The following is a 15,219-nucleotide window of genomic DNA, read 5'->3' on the forward strand; positions in this document are numbered from 1 at the left end:
CAAGGAGCTAGGTTCTGGGTTTCTGTGAAACTGCACCTCAAACTGTTGACAAGCAAAAGTAGTGATGTGTGACTGTGTGTGTGTGTTAAGGCACAACTGTTTTTCTGTCCCTTCCCCAGAGCACTGGGATTGGAAGGGACATCAGGGAAGGATCACAGTCACTGGCCAGCTTCACATGTCAATATTAGAGTGGTTCTTCCCCTCTTTTCCCCCTCCCTCTCCATTGTTTCTCTTTCCCTGCAAGCAAGCCTGGCTTCAAAACCTGAAACATTTCAAAACATTGGAAACGTTTTGACTGCCCTTGTTTCATTTCAAAGCTGTTTTGAAGACTTTTGTTTCATTTCAATGTCACTGTTTTGAGCTCAGAATGAGTCGAAACAGCATCAAAATGAAACACCTGGCAAAATTTCACACACCCCTAGTTCTCATATGGAAGACTTGCAGTACTGTGGCTTCTGCCCAGGGATTCAAAGGAAGCAGCAGGTTTGGGTCTGGATCTTCATTCCAGAAGCTCTCCCTGTCATGCTAGATTCCTTCTTTTAATTTCTTAGAATCACTTTTTCCATTTCTGCCTCCCCCTTCCCCCATACTACTGATGATATGGAAATACTGGGCACTGTTGTTGACCATTACTATCTATTGCAGGAGAGGTACTTTTCTTTGTTGCAGATTTTCAACAACTGGTTCTAAATTTTCATTTTCTGTCTGTATGTTTTGCAGCATGCTATGAATTTGCACAGCATGCTATCTTGCTACTGCAGCCTGTGACCTCCAATGATTTACAGCTCATGTAGCCTTTTCTAACTTTGTAGTCTTCTCTGTGATCTGCTTGGCTAATTTGGTTGCCTTTTGTCTCAACCACCTACTAGGCATACGTACCCACAGCTTATAAAAGTCTACACTTTTTACTTCTGTCACTATTTTTAATGTCTGCAGTTTCTACTATGAACCTACCCCAACCTCTTTTTCAAGTCAAAAGCCACTACATTAAATACATTTTTATTTTTCCTCTTCACTCCTACAGCTGAACTGCACCTTATTTCCCATTTCCAATTATTCCTATTTATTCACCAGCCTTAAATGTCTGGGAAACATCACCAAACAGGGGCCCAAACAGTTCACCCATAATCCCTTTGTTGCCTCCTCCCACAGCCAGGTCCAGGACCAGGTTGCCCTGCACCTCATCTGCATATAATTTTTAGGAGGATCCTAGGACTTGTGACAAGAACACCTGGTTTCAGTCATGAGCTGGGGGTTAATTAGTACATGGATACTTGTTGGGGGAGTTGCGTATCTGGAGTGCGTGCACATACTGACCAGTCCTGAGCTGTGGGATCACCATGACTTGAAACAGTGTTGACTCTGCTGGGCCAGCCCTATGAAATATATGGTAAATCATGAGTCATGTGGCTTTGGGCTGATATCATGCATGGTTTGTCCTTTATATAAGTAGCTACAAATGTGCTGTTTAAAAGGATGTGTATGGAGTCCCTGTGCTGAGACTTGCAGCAGCTTTAAAAATGGCGAAATGCAGAAATTCTGGATGAAGTCAGTCTTTTACTGCAAATTAAAAGATGCAAATTACTAAAGCATGGCTACCAAAAGATTCAGTGTTTTCAAATTTGTCCCTCACTTCCATGAGCTAAGTTAGAGCACTGTGTGACAGTAAGGATGAGAGGGGCAGAAGGCAAGTGGGCAACCTAGTCCCCAGATTTACTTTCCCTGCTGTACCAGTGGATGGGGGACAAATTAAAGTCAAATTTCCAATAACTGTATTCTATACCTGGAAAATCTTAGTAAATTTATAAATTTTCCAATAAAAATCTAATTATTGTATAGTCTTCTTGTATATGAGTAAATACAGTAGATAACACTTTCTTTTGCTCATAGCATAGACGAAAAATATTGTTACATTATCACACTGCTACTCCAGATATCTGATTCAAATATTTTTTTCAATTTTCTTATAAGGCAACATCCTCATTTAAGATTACAACATCTACTGCCTTGCAGGCTTACACTTTTTTTTTTAAACAAAAAGAATGAAAGAGATTTGAATAGGTCAACTGCAAACTATTTTATAATTAAAAATGTGAAACCTCTTAATCCTGATAGAACACATTTGCCTCAAAGAAATAGAGTTGGCAGTGTAAAAAATTAAGATATATGTTATTGATTTCTAAAATCATAAAGTGGCATTAATAATTACATTTTATGAGGCAAAATAATTAAATAAATGAATTTAAAATGTTTCCTATTTGAACTCTGTGTGTTAAAATGGAGTTATTTGGCTATGTGTTATATTCTTGTTGGTAAACCTGGCTTTAATTTGCATAATTAATTAAACAGTATCTTTCATTTCTGTAGCCAAGTTCTATACTAGCTTTAAGGAGACCTCCATAGTTAGAAGATGTTGTCCAGGTAAAGATACAAAATTATGTATGCTTCTTTGAATCTACTGAGGTACTTACCTGGTGTCTACCTTCCTAATATGCCCTTTCTTCCCTCTTTTCAATGGATTATCCTGCTTATTCCAGAAGAGGGTTTTTTTTCTTCATTGAAAGCAAATTACCTTTCAGGAATTTGTCAGGAGGTTGTGAAAAATGATGAACAAACTTCCTTCAGCATTATTGTAAGGAACTGTTGTTGCCCTGATTCACTTTCTTAATAAGCTCTTTTTACCCTAATCTCTGTTAATCAATACTAGGCCAGAGTATGAAATGTACAGTTCATTTTAGATAGGATGAAAGCTATTTTGATCATGTCTTTTGTGGATGCTGCTTCCCCTAGTAATACAGAGTACTTAAAGCCATTAGTGAACAAAGAAGGAGGTGCAAAGGCACTGAAAAAATGTCAAAGTAGAGAGGCACTAAGAAAATTATCTGGGTTTGAATAGGAATCAATACTAGTACTGGTCTTGAGCTGATGGAACTCAGAAAATTGAGATGTGGAAGTCAGATGAGTCAAATAAATCAGAAAGCTACAATCATCTTAAGAAAGTGTCAAAGTATGGTTATAAACAGCATACAATGGTAGTCTTCAAGGCAACTCTCACAACTAACATGATTTCCCTGCTGTCAGAAGATTAAGTGACATTTTCGTTCCAGTGAAAGGGGAAAATATAAAAGCAAGTGTACAAACTACGTAAATTAAAGAAAACAATATGACATGTAGGAGTTTTGGTTTGGATAGCCTGCAGTTATGTTAAGCTATAGTTAAGTTAAGATACCACAAAGGACCTTGAAGTACCAGGCTTTACTGACCGCTGAATGACTGGGTAAAAGATGAAGTGAGTGAAAACAATAATTTAGAAGAAGAAACTACAGCTGAACAAGTTGGGGAGTAAAAAGTTAGAATTTGCTAAAGTGGAGATAACAAGAGGAGAGCTGTATTCAGCAGGGGTAAGCCAAAGATACTCAAATTCAGTAAGGGCGCAAGTTAGAAAGTCCAAACTCAGCAGGGAATGAGCTCTAGATGCCCAAATTTGGAAGCAGGGATGGGGGGGAGGGCTGCAGTTAGCAAAGAATGAGCTGCAAGTGTCTGTGATTGAGCAAGATACAAGTAAAGAGGGACATATTGACACAGAGAGAGAAATATAGGGGTTGAGAGCCTTGCACTTTTGTAGCAATATAGTCATTTATGAATGTAATGTGTCACTTACCATTGTCTAGGCAGTTTTGCTGAGCTGGGCTGATTGCTCTGCAGATCTGCTAGCTGCTGTTCTAAAAAATAATAGACCTATTGAGCTTTCACCATCGAATATAAATTCAAGTAATTCTTTCTGCATTGCACCTAAGCTCCAGGAAAGTAGTTCTGGCAGCTGCCTCAGATAGTGCCCTGAGCCAAGCAACCTAAACACTAACAGTGATAGGAGGCAGCAATTTGGTTGGGAACCTCAGAACAACATTGGTGACCCTAACCTCTGATTTGGTATATGGTAGACTGCCTTCTGGTAGGATCACAACCGGTAACGGCAGAATACTCTTTTTAGGTAATCCTCTCCTTTCCTCCTCAGATTTGGATAGATATGGTAATTACCATTAAGTAATTAATTTAGTATTAGATACCCTGGAGGCCCTTGGCTGCCTCTACTATCTTCATCCATTCCCATTTGTTGTGTGCCTTCATCCTCCAGTCCACCATATTGAATTTCTGTAGGTCTGACTACATCATCTATCTAGCTTTGTCTTGGTCACCCAGGTGACCTTCTCAGCTCTAGAACCTTGAGGAGCACTGTCTTTAGCATTTGGATCATTTCTATTCTTTCAACATGATCAAGCCACTGTAGGTGTGCTCTGATTTCTTGTGTCAGGGTTGGGTCTTGGTACAATTGGCATAACTCATTATTGGTTCTTATGCACCATTCTTGCGTTATGGAATCATAATGTGCACCAAACATTTTCTGTGAAATCTTTATAAAGTGTTAAGCTGTGTAGCAAGATGTTAGAAAACACTTTATAGATAGTTGTTAATAGGGTGATACTTCTGTAATTGTGATACTAGTTTTCAGCCATTTTTTTAATTGTTATATTTGAAGACAGTCTGAACTGTTACAGGAGAGCCTTTGTGTTTTATATTCATAGGATTTTTTTTCCAGGTCTGTGACAAATTCCTCTACTGTTTCTTCTTCCTTCCAGCTTTTACATTCTGAACATATACCTCCCATAATTGATTTTTTTTCCTAGAGATAGCATGACACTCAAACATTTGCATTCTTTCTCCTAGCCTCCTTTTCTCTTCTCTTCCTCTGCTGCATGGAAGGCATATTATAAACATCCAACACTTCATTTCCTGCAAATGTTGAAAGCAGAGCAATCTTTTGCTTCATCTAATTTATCTGTCCCTGTACAACTTAAATTGCAGTTCAGACCTTTTCCAGACACATTCCCTTGATGCTTAGGGATGCGGGGGGGAAGGGATTTATTTATTGCAGACATCATCACAGATATTTATGTATTTCCTTACTAGACTTTCCAACATGCTATGCCTTCCATTCCTGGTTCTACATAATACCTTGAAAGATGAGCTGTAAGATAAAAATGTTTTCTTAACATGAACAGGAACTTTACATAAAGAACTATTTAGGAAGATAATGCACATATATAAACACACATCTACACAGGAGACTGAGGACCTCCCATTTGTTCCTGTTCTGTTAAACCAGGAAGTGCTACTTCCCCCCCACCTCCCTGGAGCATGTATAAAAGTGCCCTGTTAGAGTATATCTGTCTTATGACAATGCCATACCCACCTTTGATGGATACTTCAACTACCTGTATTACCTGGAGGAATTCAATGTTCCTAGGTATTTTCCATCCAGGGACAGAAAGAAACATGAAATTGGGCTGCAAATTTATGGGTTCCCCCTCTGATTCTGGGACTTAAGATATGGCTATGGGATTTCAGCTTGGTTCTTACAGCTCTGATGTGGTTGCCCTTTGATTGATGGCAATATGATCCTGCCCTTTGCTTAATGTCTCCTCTATAACAGATCCTCTGTAAACTATCTTTTATCCAAATATATATATCTCCTGAGTATTCATGCCACCTCAGTCAGTAAATCAACTTGCCAGTATTTTTTCTGAAACTTGATACCTCCAGATCTGAGGCACTGATAGACATGACACTTGGTGTGAAAAGAGTGTTATACTTTTATCTGCACAGGATAAGCTTAATAGAAAGTCTTTGTGACTATTTGTCTCCTTAGCTTCAAATCCAAAGGCACAGTAATATCAGCACAGCGATTATTCTGTTGGATATATTGCTTTCTGATTTTATTTTATTTCTTTATTTGATATACCTCCTCCCACAAAAGGGCTCAGGGCAGTTTGCAAAAAACCCAACCAAACAAAAAAACCAACAACCGCAAATCAAAAAAACCCAGATAAAATATTAAAATAAAATTATTGATATTACAGCTCCTCAAACAAAGCCCCACACAATACCCCAGTATTTAAACTTGCCTAACAAAAGCCTGCCTATGTAAGAAGCTCTTACAACACTGTCCAAGCTTAGGCTCTGTTGGATCTTAAGAGGGAAGGAATTCCAAAGTTGAGGAGTAATTACCAAGAATGACTTCCTATGTATTTTCACCAAATGAACTTGATGCACAGATGGACCTTAGAAAAGGTTTCTCTGGGCTGAATTTAGAGATTGCGATAGAACATAGGGGAGGAAGTTGTCCCTTAGGTATGTCGGGCCCAAGCCATTTAGAACTGGAAGGAAGGGGAGGATTACAGTGAGTAAGCTCAAGGGAAAAGTCTCTAAGCACACCTACAGGAAGGCTGGATATATGGACAGCACATCTTGGAGAACATCAGATACTGGTAGATCAATTTGCTTTCTCTTTTTCAAGCATTCCTGTCTGTCATGTGCTTCTAGTGATCTTTTCAACAGTGATTCTCAACTGGAGTGATGTGAGATCCTTTGAACAGTGCTGTGAAGCATAAAGAGGTAGTTACTCACTCACCCCTGGATTTCCGCCTGTGTGAAAAGGTAAGCACTATAAGAAATAAATCAATTTTTGAAATGGGGTGCTGCTAAATTCCAGAAAGTCATGGCGTGGCAACTTGAGTCTAAAAGACCCAGAACCATTCTTCTAGGATGTCATAGCTAGAACTTGAGACCCACCATGGCCTCTGTAAGAATGGCTTTGCCTTTCTGCAAAAGGGGAAATAGCATTCTGTTGAAACAAGGGACTTAAATGTTATCCCTACATACCTGCAGAAGTGAATAAAGCTTAATGCATTTACTTTGAATATACAGACTCAGTCACAGGCATACAGAGGCATCCATATATGCTAGCAGAAATGTAATCAACTATAAATGTTTCCTAAGAAGAAATAAAGTGGAGGTGATAAAATACAGCATGATTGTAATTTGGTGATATATAATTCTAATATCAGCATAAAATATAAGGAGTAAAAACATCAAACGCTTTCTAGAGTTTATCTAGAAAACAGAAAGTATACTTTATTGTCTTATTTATTTTAATCTTCAAACCTGTCAGGATAACATGATGGCCTTTTGAGGATGTGGTTGTTGAATAAGCATCAATATAAACCAAACAGTGTGGGGTTATATATCTTTAGCTAAATGGAGGCAATATGATACAGATCATTAACTCAAATACCTTATCCATTCATCTTTAACAACATACATATTGAGGTTGCTGGATTGAGAAATACTATTGAAGGTACAAGCCATCCATTTTTAGAAGAGATAGGAGAATAAAAATAGGTGAAAAAATGAAGTACCTTGTATGGTTTTATTTTATACTTTAAATAATATTTGCTACAGCTAACCCATCTCACAAATGGTTTGTATACATCACCCTGAAATATGAAATAGGTATGTTTACTTGGAAATGCTGAAAAAATAGAAAGCCATGTTTTCTTTCCTGTTATACATTTCACTCTTTATCTTCCCACAAAGAAGACTTGTGTAATTCAAGGAAGTGGTTTTCTGGCATACTACTAACTACATCTAATCATGGTAAGTTGCAGTATGTCATTGGTGCTAACCTACAATTCTTATTAAGATAAATATCATAACCTTCAAAGACAAGGAAAGTCCATATTTATAAGCTTCTACAGTCATATATCTATTCCACAGATAAAAATTTATTTGGCAACAGAAAAAAAAGAAAAGAATCACAGTACTTTAAAATATGGATTTGCAACTGTGATGTACTGTTAAAATTTAGTACATCTTTTAGGTGTAAGTACTTCAAGGTAGTATTTTATAATAGACAGCATAACCTACACTTACATATTACCCTGTAGACTTTACATTCACTGCAACAATTCAGGTTTCTTGCCTGAGCTGTAGAAGAATTTGCTCTTCTCTAGATCAGGGTAGATAAATGCAGGATAAATACATGAAGGGGCGGGGTGAATCTGTCATTGAGGTCTATGGAGTAATAGGAAATATTAGACTAAAATAAAAAGGAGGTGAACAATCTGTAAGATTTATATTTTCTTTGTTTAAAAAATTAGACCAAAGGTACAGTCATGAAAAGAGACGGCATTGAAAAATGTAACCAGCAGAGAACAGATATTAGGTATTTTGTTTATACTTTATTAAACCCATACAAATCAGATTTGTAATAAATTCTAATACACATATATATTTATCTATAAATACATACAGACATGCTTATAGACATACTTGCTAAAACATGATACATATTTTTAATTATGTTCATACAATTTTCACTTGACTCTTTATGTATGAAGGGCTACATCATGCTATGATGTTGAATGATTAAGTGCAAGATACAAGACACATCTCAAATTGCAAATTAATATACTGTACTTAGGCATCATAATTATATTACTATGCTCCTGTTATATTTATTTTTTGCAGTCTCTCTCTCTGTCTGCAAAACAGTAATTTAAAGCCTAGTTCTTTCTGGGTTGATAGTTATTTAGATAGAATAAATGAATTAGAGAAATCATTTCTCCTGCACTATTAGTCCTACTACAATATGTAAGTGAGAATCCATTAAAGAAACAGTTTCACTTAAAAATATTTACTATAACTGTACATTTGCCTACTGTACTTGAAATGCTATTCTCCCTGAAGAAGGTCTGGCCCCTTAATTGTGTATTCAATGATGCAGTGAGACATTGGAGGTTCATTTTTCTTTTTTTCTTTTGATGTGGTGTGCACCATGATTAGAGATTAAAGAAAAAAGCATACACACAGTAGAAGATAGCAATGATTGTTTTGACTAAATCTATAATATACATTTGATTATAGGAGATGTTGAGTATCATTTTCCATTGGTTGTTCATTATCTGTATTCAAATTCTTAAGACCTGGAGATAGGATAGTTCTTTGAAGTAATCAATTTGTTCAACAAATTCAGCCCCCATTTTTAGTTTGCATTATTTGTAGACAGAATGTTTGTGAATATGTTCATTTATTTGTAATTATTAGTAGATGGTTTCACAGAACTGATTGCTTCAAATTAGTTCTCCTAATTCATACTTTAGGTTCCTGCTATTTGCAGTGCTCTATGATCAGATACCCAAATCATAAGTTCAAGTCACTTGGTATAGTTTTTGCCTACCAAATTCAAGTTAGTGACCCAAATACTTGTGGTTTAAATTGTTGTGTCAATAGACTATAAGTATTCATGTAACATTTGCATATAAATTAAGCTTTTACCCTTTCTATAAAACTAAAATGTCATATGTCATATAGTTCAGCCTCTTGCTCATGTCCTTCATATTACTGTAGTTCCCCCTTTTGTACTGATGTGATGTGTTTGAAATAACAGAGACTTGGTGGGATTATCCACGTGACTGAAGTCTGTCATGGATGCATATAAACTGTTCAGGAAGGACAGGCAAAGGAGAATAGGAGGAGGAGTCTCTTAGGTAAAAGAGCTGTATGACTACTTAGGGATACAGTATGAAATGAAAGATAAGCCTGTTGAAAGTCTCCGAGTTAGGCTCAAAGAAGAAAGCAAAAAGGGTGATGTCATGGTGGGTGTCTGCTATAGACCCCAGACCAAGAGGATAAGGTGGATGAGAATTTCTTCAAATATCTAGCGGAAGTTTCAAGATGAAAGGCCCTGGTACTCGTGGAGAATTTTAATCACCCTGACACAGGAAATCCAGGAAGTTTTGAATGTTGGGAAGACAAGTTCCTGGTGCAAGTGTTGGAAAGGCTGATTAGAGGTTGTGCTCTTCTTGATCTCCTTCTTACAAATGGAGAAGAATTGATGGAGAATGTTGAAGTGGATGGCAACTTGGGCAGCAGTAACCATAAGATGATTGAATTCAGAATCCTGAGGAAAGGCAGGAAGGAGAGCACCAAAGTAGGGACCCTGGACTTCAGAAAAAATAAACTTCAATTCAGGGAACTAATGGAAACCAGTCTGAGGGGAAAATGAGTCCAGAAGAGGTGGCTGTAGTGTAAAGAAATCTAACTAAGGGTGCAAAGGTGAACCATCTGGTTATGCAGGAAGACTAGCAAGTATGGCGAAAGACCAGTTTGGTTTATCAGGAAACTCTTCAATAAGCTAACACACAAAAAGGAAGCTTACAAGAAGTGGAAACTTGGACAAACTACTAAGGAGGAGTATAAGAGCATTGCAATCAGGAAGGCCAAAGGCAGTTGGAGCTGCAGCCAGCAAGAGGCATGAAGAGTAACAAGAAGAGTTTCTATAAGTACATCAGCAATGAAAGAAAGATAAAGGAAACCATGGATCCTTTACTGAATGGGGGAGATAATCTAGTGACATGATGTGGAAAAGGCTGAAGTACTCAAAGTCTTCTTCACCCCAGTCTTCACAGGCAAGTTCAGCTACTAAATTACTGCACCTAGCAGTGCAGTTTGTGAAGCTGGCAGTGTTGAAAGAAAAGTCCATGGAGTCCATGGAGCTGAATGTGAAAAATCTCAGGGTGCTGAGGGAGTTGGCTGATATGATTCCAGAGCTTCTGATCATTACCTTTGAAAACTAATGGCAATTGGTAGAGGTCCCAGACAATGAGAAAACAGGCAAATTTAGTGCCTGTATATAATGAGGGGAAGGAGGATCTGGGGAACTACAGACTGGTCATTGTCACCTCAGTCCCTTGAAAAATCATGGAGCATGTCCTCAAGGAATCCATTTTGAAGCACTGGAAGGAGAAGAAGCAGATTAGGAACAGTCAGCATGGTTTCACCAAGAGCAAGTCATGCCGGACCAGCCTGATTGCCTTCTGTGACCAATGGCTTAATGTCTAGCTAGCAGCTGGTATCAAGCAGAGTACCCCAGGGGTCAGTCCTAGGTCTAGTTTTGTTCATTATCTTTATTAGCAATCTGGAAGATAGGATGGAGTGCACCTTTGGCAAGTTTGTGGATGACACCAAACTGGGGGAGAAGTAGATATGGTATAAGGTAGGGCTAGGATTCAGAGTTACCTAGACAAATTGGGAGATTGGGGCAAAACAAATTTTGTGAGGCTCAATAAGGACAAATGCACTTAGGACAGAAGAATCCCATGCACTTGCGACCAACTAGTAAGCAGCAGCTCTGCAGAAAAGGACCTGATGGTTACAGAGGACAATAATCTGACTATGAGTCAATAGTGGCTGCATCTACATGAGACACTGACTGTGCACTTGTTATTGCAAAGTCATTTAGTACCTGTGTACTAACCAGTACTAACCAGAGTTACTGCACAGTAGTATTCCTGTACAGCTTTTAGATGATGCTGAAGGTGCAGTAGCTCATTACTACTGTGTAATAACATCATGTCACATGTCATGCTATGCAGTGCTACTGTGCAGTAGTAATGAGCTACTGCACAGTCAAATATAGATGTGGCTGGTGTGTCCTTGTTGTCAAGAAGGCTAACAGCATTCTGAGCTGGATTAGTAAGAGCATTGACAGGAGATTGAGGCAAGTAATTATTCTCCCCTATTGAATGTTGGTAAGGCCACATCTAGAATACTGTGTCCAGTTTGGAGGCCCCCCTACTACAGAAAAGATACAGACCAGTTGGGGAGAGTCCAGAGGAGGGTAACAAAAATGATTAGGTGGCTGGGGCACATGCCTTATGAGGAGAAGCTGAGGGAACTGGGCTCATTTAGTTTAGAGAAGAAAAGACTGAGAGGGGATTTAAAAGCAGTCTTTAACTACCTGAAAGATGGTTACAAAGAGGAAGGGGCTATAAAGAAGGAGCTATACTGTTCTCAGAGGTAGTAAATGATGGAACAAGGAGTAATGGTGTCAAGTTGCAGCCAAGGAAGTTTAGGTTGGATATTAGTAAAAATGTTCTGACTAGGAGGGTGGTGAAGCACTTGAACAGGTTATCTAGAGAGGTGGTGGCAGCTCCATCCTTGGAGGCTTTTAAGGCCTGCCTCAATAAAGCCCTGACTGGAATGATTTATTTGGGGGTGGTCCTGTTTTGAGGGTCTTGGAGTAGATGACCTCTTGAGGTCTTTTCTAAACCTAATTTTCCATGATTCTCTTAGTCTCTAATTCTCTCTGCAGATGTAGGGGGAGCAGTAGATGTTATATACTTTGACTTTAGCAAGGCTTTTGATACAGTACCTGAAAATATTCTCTCAAGCTAAGCAAGTACAGGTTGGATGAATGGACTGTAAGTTTGTTATAGTCTGTAGTGTTATAAAAATGGCTGGACTGTCAGGCTCAGAGGGTAAACATCAATGGCTTAAATTCTAGTTGGCAGTTGGTATCAAGTAGACCACTCCAGGGGTTGGTCCTGGGGCCAATTTTGTTCAGTATCTTCATCAACCACCTGGACGATGGGATGGTGTTATGTGCAAACTTCTACCCTCAGCAAGTTTGCACATAACACCAAGCTGGGGGGAGTGGAAGACACTCTGGAGGGTAGGGCTGGAAGTCAGAGAGACCTGAACAAACTGAAGGATTGGACCAAAAGAAACCTCATGAGGTTCAAAATGGAGAAATGCAAAGTCCTGCACAATCCAATGATTGGGTACTGACTGGCTAAGCAGCAGCTCTTTATAAAGGGTGTAAATAAAATAGAGTCCATCCAGTGGAGGGCAGAAAACTGGTTAGAGCATGGGAAACCTCATTTATGAGGAGAGGCTAAAGGAATTAGCCTTAATTAGTCTTCATAATAGAAGATGGGGTAGGGGGGTGTGACAGGAGTACCTCTGCTAGAGTCTTTCTATTGCTGACTCTGCCCTCCTGTTATGAGCCAACTGCCTGCCTTCTCACTCTGGGGCTTCTCGCTGCCCCCCCTCTCTGGGGCTGGGGCCAGTGCACCCCAAAATGCTGCACCCTCTCTGGCACCAGGGTCCCCACATCACTGGGGATCCCTTATGAGGCGTCCGCCAACCCCTAATAGCGTCACCCGGTCCTCTGGTCTTATAAAACTACAAACAAAAAACTCAAGCCCCTGGGCTATAACATAAAATCTAAGCCATCTGGCTAACCATGATTCAATCCCTACCATGGAATTCTTCATCCCATAATGGCAAACAGGAGCTGCTTGTGCCATCAGGCTTCTCCACTCCACTTGCTCCAGCAGACCTCCTTCACTCTGGGCTGCCAGCGGAGAACTGCCCTCCTGGCCTCACCCCAGGAGTTTATATATGCCAGGCCCTGCCCCTTCCTGTCAGCTGATTCCCCAGCTGTCGCCCTAGCAACCCACACCTGTGCCTCCGCTCTGAGAGTAGCAGGCACCGTAGTGTCCTGCTACACACCTCCCCCCCTTAAGACCTTCACTCCCCTGGTGAGTCCTCATGTTTTGTGGGCACCACCTTGGTCCTGGGTTTCTCTCGGCCCTTCTTCGGTCACCCAGTAACTTAGGAGGCGGAGGTTTTCAGGTGCCTCCTACTCGCCTTTTCCCCAAGGTTGCACCATGTGGGATTTGTGCAAGTTACCCTACCACAGGTAATCCCCCACACATTAGCCAGCCTTGGTAGGGTGCCACTTAGGCCTGTCTTCTCTCCACATTTTCAAATATTCATGAGGATGGCTCTGAGTATGGTGCATCCTTCTGACTGAGGTGGCAGGCCCATTACTGTAGTTGTTGGGAGTCTGTCTCCCTGCCGCCCCTCTGTCCTTCTCCAATCGCCATTTGCAAGATCTTGAACTTCCTTCTCCTGTCGCTCGACTGGCTGGTCCTGCCTGGGAGGTTCCATATGTGAAGGGGTCACCCTGCCTCCTAGCAATGAGGTTAGGGTTCCTAGTTACACGCCCCCCTCTTTTCTCTTATATTTGGGAGAGGTAGTTAGCAGGGAAGTCAGGCAGAACGCAAAGCTGGATATCACCTTAGGACTACCCAGTCTCTAGTATCAAAATCTTTCTAGAGTCTGAGGCTGCCCATACATGTGCTTGGAGGTGGGGAGAGGTATTTTCATTCGAGTGGTTAATGGGCAGCTGCTCTAATTAAAATGCCTCACTATCATATGTATTAAGCCCCCACATATTTTAAATGACTGAAGAGCACTTGAACTAAACCTTGTCAAATGAAGTTTAAATAAAGCATCCCATGGCCATTTTTAAACATGTGGGAACTTCATACATGTGACAGTGAGGTGTTTTAATTAGAGTGGCTGCCCAGGAAACATTCTAATTAAAACACATCTCCACTCTCACCTCTGAGCACATGCATAGGCAGCCTAATATACTGATGTGGCTAATTACCTCTCTCTGCTCCTGGGTGGCACTACTGTCAGCTAAATTAAATGGACTGTAGTGACTCTACACAAAAATTAACTAGTTAGTCTCTAAGGGTGGCTGTACGTGAGCAGAGAGGCCACTCCAATGCACTGGAATACAGCACAACAATTAATTGAGTCTGCTGCTGGGTGGTAATTACTGCGCTCCAGCAGCCTCCCACATCTCATGTATCAGTGTCCCTGTGCTTAAAAATGGTGAATGAGCTTTAGTTCAAGTGCTCCCACTGCCATTTTTAAGCATGGGGACACTGATACATGAGACACAGCTGTGCTTCAATTACAGAGGCTCTTGTAGTTGCTCTAATTAAAGCACCGCCCCCTCATACCCCCGGAGCATGTGTAAAAATTCCCTGTGTTGCCACCCTGCCTTACCTTCTGCCTGTTTATATTTGGTTGTATTACGTACATTTCCACTTCTATTTACAGACAGTAGATTCACAGTTAAATCCCTCCTTAATATAGCCTTTATTTTTGAAGGGAAAGCTTGTGTAGCTCCCTTATGAATAGGTTTAATAATAACATAAGTATGATGCTTAGGATTACAAAACTGATTGCCTCTCTCTTTTTTTACCCCTTAAAGCATCTGTTCCAAACTGCGGGTTGCAAGTACAATCAATAGGTTTAATGACAAGGAGCAGGAAAATTTTCAAACCTTTGAGGCTCTATTGTATTTTTGTCACATCATCTGCTACTAATATTTAATTCTTTTGAAAATCTTTTGACCTACTCTCTCTTTTCTGTTTCCCTCTGAGTTTCATTTTTCTACTTCTCTTTGTTCTTTTCAGTAAAGGTTTAGGCTCTTAACAGAAACCAAAACTGAATTTGCTTTTATACAGAAAGTTCTTTAGTACTGAAGGTATCTTTTAAAACAAGTTATTTCCTGAAATTACAGAGGTTATGTTGAGGAAAGGATTTCTTAGGGTTAGATCTCTTAATAGACCAACTGTAAAGTTGGGATACAGTTAGACAAGCTTTCAAATGCAAGACATTTTTCTTCAGAGATTGTATAGTTATTTGATATAGCCATCCTGCACTGTAGTCTGA

Source organism: Crocodylus siamensis, chromosome 5 (genome assembly GCF_052110815.1).
Source record: "Crocodylus siamensis isolate JL-2025a chromosome 5, ASM5211081v1, whole genome shotgun sequence".
Classification (NCBI taxonomy): domain Eukaryota; kingdom Metazoa; phylum Chordata; order Crocodylia; family Crocodylidae; genus Crocodylus; species Crocodylus siamensis.